This window comes from Aquarana catesbeiana, linkage group LG09 (assembly GCF_042186555.1).
Source record: "Aquarana catesbeiana isolate 2022-GZ linkage group LG09, ASM4218655v1, whole genome shotgun sequence".
In the NCBI taxonomy this organism is placed as follows: domain Eukaryota; kingdom Metazoa; phylum Chordata; class Amphibia; order Anura; family Ranidae; genus Aquarana; species Aquarana catesbeiana.
The window spans coordinates 160,367,863-160,377,673 of NC_133332.1; positions in this window are offsets into that span (position 1 = coordinate 160,367,863).

The following is a 9,811-nucleotide window of genomic DNA, read 5'->3' on the forward strand; positions in this document are numbered from 1 at the left end:
AGAAGGGGACAGATCCCCTTCTGTTTTTTTAAGCAGATCGGATTGCAGATAGGCGGGTGTAAGCAGACACGAGTCTGTTTACATCTGCCGCTCTATAGAGGTGAATGGAGGGTCCGATTGGGTCCACCTGAAAAACAGACAGGCAGACCCGATCGGACCGATCGTGTGAAAGGGGCCTAAGGCTGCTTTCACACTGATGCACAGTGGTTTACCTGTATCTCAATTGACCTTGATCTTCACTTCTTCCTCAGTATTCCTGCAGCTGGTTGCTGCTGTCCCCCAGGTGGTTATAACTGGTGGCTGCTGCTGGCTGTCCTCCAGGGCTGGTACTGCTGTTGGGTACTGCGGACAGGTGCTTGTACTGCTGGCTGGTACTGCTGTTGGGTACTGTCTGCTGGCAGATACTGCTGGCTGGTACTGCTGGTTGGTACTGCTGGCTGGTACTGCTGACGGGTCCTGGTACTGCTGGTGGGTACTGGTACTGCTGGCGGGTACTTGTACTGCTGGCTGGTACTGCAGGTGGGTACTGATACTGCTGGCAGGTACTGGTACTGCTGGTGGTTACTGCTGTTTGGTACTAGTACTGCTGTCGGGTACTGGTACTGCTGGTGGGTACTGCTGGCTGGTACTGCTGGCTGGTACTGCTGACGGGTACTGGTACTGCTGGTGGGTACTGGTACTGCTGGCGGGTACTTGTACTGCTGGCTGGTACTGCAGGTGGGTACTGGTACTGCTGGCGGGTACTGGTACTGCTGGTGGTTACTGCTGTTTGGTACTGGTACTGCTGGCGGGTACTGGTACTGCTGGCGGTACTGCTGGCTGGTACTGCTGGTGGGTACTGATACTGCGGGCTGGTACTTGTACTGCTGGCTGGTACTGCTGTTGGGTACTGGTACTGCTGGTGGGTACTGGTACTGCTGGCGGTTACTGCTGGTTGGTACTGGTACTGCTGGCGGTTACTGCTGGTTGGTACTGCTGGCGGGTACTGCTGGCTGGTACTCGTACTGCTGGTGGGTACTGGTACTGTTGGTGGGTACTGATACTGCTGGCTAATACTTGTACTGCTGGTGGGTACTGGTACTGCTGGCTGTTACTGCTGGTTGGTACTGGTACTGCTGGTAGGTACTTGTACTGCTGGCTGGTACTTGTACTGCTGGCTTGTACTGCTGGTGGGTACTGGTACTGCTGGTGGGTACTGGTATTGCTGGCGGGTACTGGTACTGCTGGTTGGTACTGGTACTGCTGGCGGTTACTGCTGGTTGGTACTGGTACTGCTGGTGGGTACTGCTGGCTGGTACTGCTGATGGGTACTGGTACTGCTGGCGGGTACTGGTACTGCTGGCTGGTACTGGTACTGCTGCTGGGTACTGGTACTAGTGGCTGGTACTGGTGGTTGATACTGGTACTGCTGGCTCTGGCACTGCTGGCTGCTGTCCGAGATCACGGGTTCCCGTGCTTTAGTGTGACAGAAGCATGCGGCTGCAGTAGAGAGCAGAGCCGATGCTTTCTGTCACAGGCGGAGTACATTTGGTATCACTCTGCATGTGAAGGAGCCGGCGCTATACAGGAAGCATCGGCTCTGCTTCCTTTAGCGGCGGTTCCGTTCTTCGTGCTGGTGCTCGGCGATGGCGGGTCGGGTACCCGCGGTCTGGGCTTGCTGACCCGCCATCTCAGAGCAAGACGTGGCGGACCACATCGGAGGGCGCCTTGTGGCCTGCAGCCAGCGGCTGGGCACCCCTGCCCTACAGACTGATGTTTGGAAGAGAAGCTGGTTTACCTGTGGATCTGGGTTTTGGAACATAGTAGATCATACATCTCAGGCCTCCTACCAGGGGTATGTCGACAGGCTTCGGAAAAATTTGAAGATGGCCTATGAGAAAGCCAAGGAAGCATCCGCCACCAGAGAACAGAGGAACAAGAAAAACTTTGATCTCAGAGTGAGGGTCCAGGACCTACAACACAGAGATTGATGTTGTTGCGCAACCTAGGAGTGCCTGAAAAACATAAACTGGCTGATCGATGGCGCTCCCAACCTTACATTGTCTGTACACAATTATCCAGGCTTCCTGTGTACCAGATCTGACCTGAGGGTAAGACTGGGCCTCTAAAGACCTGGTACCGAAACCATCTGCTGCCTATATCCGAGGCTGTCCGAGTACCTCATCTTCCTGTCAAGAGACTTATCAGTCCCCTACGCTAAGGCCTAGGGCCAGAAAAGCCTGCCAACCCATGCCGCCTGAAGAGGAGAGTGATGAGGAATTAGACCTTGATTGGTTATGGATTTCCCCCTTAGAAGACGATCCCAACACTCAGGGGGCACCCTTTGCGAGAGAGACACGTCTTCCACTACCAGAAGTTGAAATGCTAGATTCCCACCCAGTAAGAGGAAACAAGGATGTTAAGACAGAACCCAATGAAGTACTTAATGTGCCAGAGACCCCCTGTTCCCACACCAATGAAAGAGAGAGAGACTGTTCCTGAACTAGAGCTTGAACCAGAACAGGAATCAGAGTCTGAATCAGAACCGCTGGAAAATATCTACTCCAGATTGAGACAGAAAATATGTCCTTCAAAAAGACTGATGTATGATACCTTTTGGGAAAATTTTGATGAACTCATTCCTACCACTCAGCATTCTAGTCAAGCACTTGCCTTCTTTATTAAACCTTTGGTAAAGGATGACCTTGATCCACCCCCTGACACTACTGGATGGGCCCCTAATTTGTTTCTGGCCTGTCAAAAACTTGATATGACTTTGCCTGATAATGTACATAATTTATTGTTAGAAGATCCCTCTTCGGATCAGTTGTTGGCTGTTGCAACTTCTAGTTTACCATATGATTAACCAGTCGCTTTCTTATGATACAGTGAAGTAATTCTACAGGTTGTGTTCTGTCTTCGGGGACCAAAGACTTTGAAGTGGGGGGAGGATGTAGCAAATTTTGGACTACAATTGCAGCGAACAGTTATTCCCTGCCCTATCTGTATATTATATTATCCCTGTAGTGCTCGGTGTTACTAAACTGACATATTTCTGAGCCCAACCAAAGGGATTGTGGGATTAGTAGTTCCACCAGATGGCTATTCCCCTGAATGGCCATATGCCCGGACCACATATTCCAGGGATCTTTGCTACCATCAGGGAGATTGCTGGGAAGAAGTAAACCAAATAAAATAGTATAGTGCAGCGCTAATGCAATAAAAAAAAAAAACAGTGAAGATATCCCAATGAGAAATTGGGGTATATATAAGTGCAAATACAATAATATTATTAAACCACAATATTGTTGAAGTGTAGATCAACAGTGATAGTGTATATAAAGTGCATATAGTCCATATATGACATCAAAATTGTGACTATAAATGAATGTGAACTAGTTGTCTGTAGATAATCCACCACCGTAAGGAAAAGGGCTTACCAGACAGGTTGAACCCAACAAGGCATATGCTTGATGAGTCAACCGAGCTTTTTGTGTAACACATCCAAGGAGGTACAGCAACCACGACTTCCAGTCTAGACTGAATCGGATGTGGATCCGTGACGATTGTGACATCAGTGAGTATCCACCATATGAATAGCAACCGGAATTCCTGAGCAGTTCCTCTCAGTGTGACATACGGCAAAAGGAGAAAAAATTGGGCCACATAGTGTGATTCCGTTTAGATGTAAAACATTTATTGAAAATGCTAAAATAGTCACTTACATTTGAGAAGACATTAAAAGCGTTTGGATAAAATCAAAGCAATGCAGTGGCATCAACAGAGCCCGTCCCGACGTTTCGTCTTAATAAGGCATCCCCCAGAGGATGCCTTATTAGGACGAATCTTCGGGAAGTGTGGCCCAATTTTTTCTCCTTTTGCCATATGTCACACTGAGAGGAACTGCTCACAAATTCCGGTTGCTATTCATATGGTGGATACTCACTGATGTCACAATCGTCACGGAACCACATCTGATTCGGTCTAGATTGGAAGTCGTGGTTGCTGTGCCTCCTTGGGTGTGTTACACCAAAAGCTTGGTTAACTCATCAGGCATACGCCTTGTTGGGTTCAACCTGTCTGGTAAGCCTCTTTCCTTACGGTGGTGGAATATCTACAGACAACCAGTACACATTCATTTATAGTCACCATTTTGATGTAATATATAGATTATATGCACTTTATATACACTATCACTGTTGATCTACACTTCAACAATATTGTGGTTTAATAATATTATTGTATTTGCAATTATATATACCCCAATTTCTCATTGGGATATCTTCATAATTTTTTTCTTTGCATTAGCGCTGCACTATACTATTTTATTTGGTTTACTTTTTCACAGACACACTGATGTGATGGCAGCTACTATTTTTTGTTGAAGACAGCGCGGTTTCTTTCACATTTTTTTAATACAGATTGCTGGGAAGGCCTATAAAAGAAACCAGAGACCCACCCGACACTCTCTACTTCCTGGGCCTCGTGTGTGATTTATCTCTGTGCCGGGGGAGTGAGGTACTGGTACTGCTGGCGGGTACAACATTCCTGCCTGACCGAGAAGGGGTTCAGCGCTGCCTGCTGTTCTTTGGACATCTGACCAGAACCAACTTGTCCATACAGCAACCCACGGTTCGTGTTTTCCCGATTCGGGTGATCATCACAGAGGGGTCCGCATTCAGGAGTCTATTCGGGAGTCGCTGTCTGGAAGGAGCTTGATCAGCCTGGTCGTTGGCGAGAGGGCAATTGCCCACCTTTGCAAGTTTTTCCTTGGTTGTTTTACTGGGACACGGTGTACTGACAGCTTTACTTTGGGAACACTTCTGCACTTCTATTCGAACACTGTACATAGGCATCTTTTGATGCAGTAAGCACAAGATATACTACTATTCTGTTACTACACCTTATTGGATACAGTTAATGAGTTCCGACTGCCAGTGAAGACCATCAGATCTGCAACGGGGACATTCTGTCATTGCTACTTAAAAGGCCCTTACACCATCCTTGTTTAGCTTCATCTCTCATTAGGAAAAAGGTTGAATAGGCTGGCCTGGGTTTCCCTTTCTAGAAGTATTGCCAGAATCTATGCTTAAAGCGGTGTTCCACCCGCAAATTTTTTTTTTTAATAGTCAGCAGCTACAAACACTGTAGCTGCTGACTTTTAATAAGGGCACTTACCTGTCCAGGGAGCCCGCAATGTTGGCCCCCCTGAGGCCGATCTGTCCATCGGATCAGGTGCAGGCGCCGCCATTCTAATTAAGGGAAACAGGCAGTGGAGCCTTGTGGCTTCACCGCCCATTTCCTACTGCGCATGTGCGAGTCGCTCTGCGCTTTGTGAATGGCCAGCTGTCTTCTGGGACACACATGTCCCAGAAGACATTGGGGGGGCTCACAGAAGAAGAGAATATGAGGTCTTACGCCGCAAACCAGATGGATCAGAAGTACAGATTGTACTTTTAAAAAAAAGGTAAGTTAGAAGAAGAAAAAAAATGTTTAACTAGCCAAAAACGAGCGGTGGAGAGGTGGTCTTTCATTTAAGACCACCTCTCAAAAGTGGGTGGAACTCCGCTTTAACTTTGCTTATCCTTTCAGGTTATGTTCAAATGATATTCCATTGTACATATGTATATATATATAGTATCCTGTTGCTGCCAACTGTCTTAACTTATTTACTGGCGAAAACATTCTACTGAGCTGGTGCTGTTATCCAAAGCTCGGTTGAACCATTCCCCCTCTTGTACAATTGTATCTTATCTGAAGCATTCCAGTAAATGTTAACAGATTGTAAACATATTGAGTGCTGTCTTATTACTCAAAGGTGTTGCAAGGATGTCTGAACCCAGACTGTCAGGTGGGTTGGAATGTTCACAGGGTCATGGCGATGCAGATAAGCAGGTAGATCCAAGCAGTCCCCAAGAGGGCCGTGCTACATAGCGCTGAAATTTATTTTTTCATGTTGATTCCCAAGCCTATATGTGATAGGGTAGCATGAAGAAAATCCCAGTTAACCCTATCAAAATTTTTTTCTGTGTCTGCGGAAAAAGGAGAATTATGGGGATAGTTTTCTCTTGGGCCAGATATATGGCATTAAGTACCCATTTTGTGTTGTCCCTGGCTTCCCTTTCTGATACATAACCAAATTGGTGGGGGTGAATAAAGGAGGGTATGTGCAATTTGCTAGGATTCTAATAAAGATTTTTAAGTCCAAGTTTAAAAGAAAAATTGGCCTGTAACTTGGGCACAATTGCAGGTCTCTACCCTCCGTTGAGATAACCGTTATCTGTGCATGTAAGGTGCGGTGGGAGCCTCTCCACTGCTATTGCTACTGGTCTCTGAGCCTGACCCCTGGCAATGACACCACTCCTTCACCTTGATCCTTGGCTCAGGACAGATATTAAAACGAGGAAAAACAGCTCCATAGTGCATTATCTCATTAACTGGTTGCCACCCGCCCACTGTCGAATGACGGCGGGGCTGTGCGGCTCTTGTTCTGGGATGCTGTCATGTGACGGCGTCCCAGAACGGCCACTCACGGGCGATCGCGGCTGCACCATGTTGCTAGGACAAGGTGTGACCCCGATCTGTGGAAAGAGCCGCGTCCGCGGCTCTTTAAACATGTGATCAGTTGTGTCCAATCACAGCCGGTCACATGTAAACAAGGAAGTGCCGGTAATCGGCGCTCCTCGCCTCACACTGACAAAGTGTATGGCGAGGAGAGACGATCAGCGGCATCTCCATGCAGGGGGACATTTAGGAATGTAATCAGGGCCCTAATAGTGAAAAATAGTGTCACCATACAGTGCCCACCAGTGGCAGCAATCAGTGCCCACCAGTGGCAGCAATCAGTGCCCACCGCTGCCCACAAATGCCACCAATCAGTACCCATTAGCGATGCTAGTCAGTGCTGACAATCAGTGCTGCTCATCAATGCCCATCACTGCTGTCAATCAATGCCCATCAGTGTCGCCCATCAGTGCCACCCATCAATGCCCATCAGTGCCGCCTATCTGTGTCCACTAGTGTCGCCTATTAGTGCCCACCAGTGCCGCCTATCAGTGCCCATCAGTGCCACTTATCAGTGCCCATAAGTGCGGCATATTAGTGCCTCCTCATCAGTGCCACCTAATTAGTGCCCATAAGTGCCGCCTCTTCAGTGCTCATAAGTGCCACCTCATCAATGCCCACCAGTTCAGCCTATCAGTGCCCATCAGTGCCGCATCATCAGCGCACATCAGTGAAAGCAAAAATTACTTAGTTACAAAATTTACTGACAGAAAAAAAGTGAAAAACATTTTTTTTGTCAAATTTTTTGGTCTTTTTTTAAAAAAAATAAAAAACCTAGCCGTGATTAAATACCACCAAAAGAGAGCTCTATTTGTGTGAAGAAAATTATAAAAAATTTGTTTGGGTACAGTGTAGCATGACTGCGCAATTGTCATTCAAAGTGCGACAGCGCTAAAAGCTGAAAAATGGCTTGGGCAGGAAGGGAGTGTAAGTGCCTGGTAGGCAAGTGGTTAAAAACGGAACCCCAAATCCCAGTGGTACCGCACTAACATTTGGTCAGTTGCACAATCACCATAAATAAAAGCTCTTACATAATATTACAGTAAAAGGCTCACCAGACAAATGGACTCGTTATAAAAATCCAAGTGAAATGAGCATTTCCCATAGGCCAGTCCACACAATCTGGATTTCCCCGGCAGTTATTTTTTATCTATATGGGGGAACTTCTCGCTCTCTGAACCAGGTTCCATGTTTTTTATTTATTTTTAATATCTGTCCTGTGCCATGGATCAAGGTGAAGAAGGAGTGGAGTGGGAACCTGATATAAAGTCCATCCTGGTCAGAAGGAGGTGGTGTACTTCCTATCTAAGCCCCGGGGAAAGCACTATTTGACCTACCTATATATAAGGGATAAATATATTCCGGTGAGCCTCCATTTGGTTTTAAGGACACATTGAAAACATAGTGAAACACATTGGGACTTTGCACTATTAGATTTTTGAAGAGTCTCAGACTCCACTATTGAACTCTCACTTTATATATGTTTATTCTAATTTTAAAGGAATAATTCTGTATATTAAGTATTTCACAATATTTTTGCACACATTGGAGATGTATGATTGTATATAGGAGCTAGTGCTAATATACGTTTTGTATTTAAAAAGCACTGGGGTGTGTATTTTATCAGCAGCTGGTTAAAGTCATTGGTGTGCACAGCCTATTGCATTAGGGTGTGCACCCAGAGCACAAACACGCATGCGTGTATATCAGCAGAGCAGTGGACAATGTCAGTAGAGCAGAGATTGGTGTCAGTAGGGAAGTGGACGGTGTCGGTAGTTTTTATCGTATAAATTCTTTAGGAAAGGCTTCTAAAGAAATTGTAAAAACAATTAATAAAAAATATGGTAAAAAATATGGTAAAAAATAATTTAAAAGAAAAAATTGTAAAAAAATTATAAAAAAAATTATTTGGTGATACATCAAGGGTCTAGACAGAGAGAAAGTGACTGAGGACAGAGCTTCCCCAGTCCCTTTCTCTGCAGCCTCATCTGCACTGGACAGTGAAGAAATGGGAAGTGCTCTTTGCTAAGTTTCAGTTAAGAATGAACACAGGAGTGATTGGTACAGATCACTCACTGTCTTCATCCATCCTGAAACATCCCCCGCAGCTGGTGGGAGAGGAGAGAAGGGAAGCTGGCAGTGCTGCAGGGAGACGGGATGCCAGGAAGCAGGGGAATTGGCACTGCACAGGGTGATTAGGGTGTGCACAGGCACACCCAGCACAACCTGTGCGCACACCTATGGTTAAAGTATTATTCACTGGGAATTTTTTTTTGTGGATATATACTGTACAGTGTGGTTTTGGTATAGAGTACTGCAGCAGAGTATGATTGACTGCTAGATCCACAATAGGCATACAGCCAGTAAAGTTTTCCCCTCAAACCTCTGTACTTGTTTCAGATCAATAATTCATTAAACCAGCCAAAGGCAGCATGAATGCCAGCCAACAAGCACTTTCAGATAGCAGATATACAGTATCTCACAAAAGTGAGTATACCCGTCACATTTTTGTAGATATTTTATTATATCTTTTCATGTGACAACACTGAAGAAATGACACTTTGCTACAATGTAAAGTAGTGAGTTTACAGCTTGTATAACAGTGTAAATTTGCTGTCCCCTCAAAATAACTCATCACACAGCCATAAATGTCTAAACCACTGGAAACAAAAGTGAGCACACCCCTAAATGAAAATGTCCAAATTGGGCCGAATTAGCGATTTTCCTCCCTGCTGTCATGTGACGCGTTAGTGTTACAAAGTCTCAGGTGTGAATGGGGAGTGAGTGTGTTAAATTTGGTTTTATCGCTCTCACTCTCTCATACTGGTCACTGGAAGTTCAATATGGCACCTCATTGCAAAGAACTCTCTGAGGATCTGAAAAAAAGAATTGTTGCTCTACATAAAGATGGCTTAGGCTATAAGAAGATTGCCAAGACCCTGAAACTGAGCTGCAGCATGGTGGCCAAGACCATACAGCGGTTTAACAGGACAGGTTCCACTCAGAACAGGCCTCGCCATGGTCAACCAAAGAAGTTGAGTGCACATGCTCAGTGTCATATCCAGAGGTTGTCTTTGGGAAATAGACGTATGAGTGCTGCCAGCATTGCTGCAAAGGCTAAAGGGGTGGGGGTTCAACCTTTCAGTGCTCAGACCATACACTGCACACTGCATCAAATTGGTCTGCATGGCTGTCATCCCAGAAGGAAGCCTCTTCCAAAGCTGATGCTAAAGAAAGCCTGCAGTTTACTGAAGACAAGCATACTAAG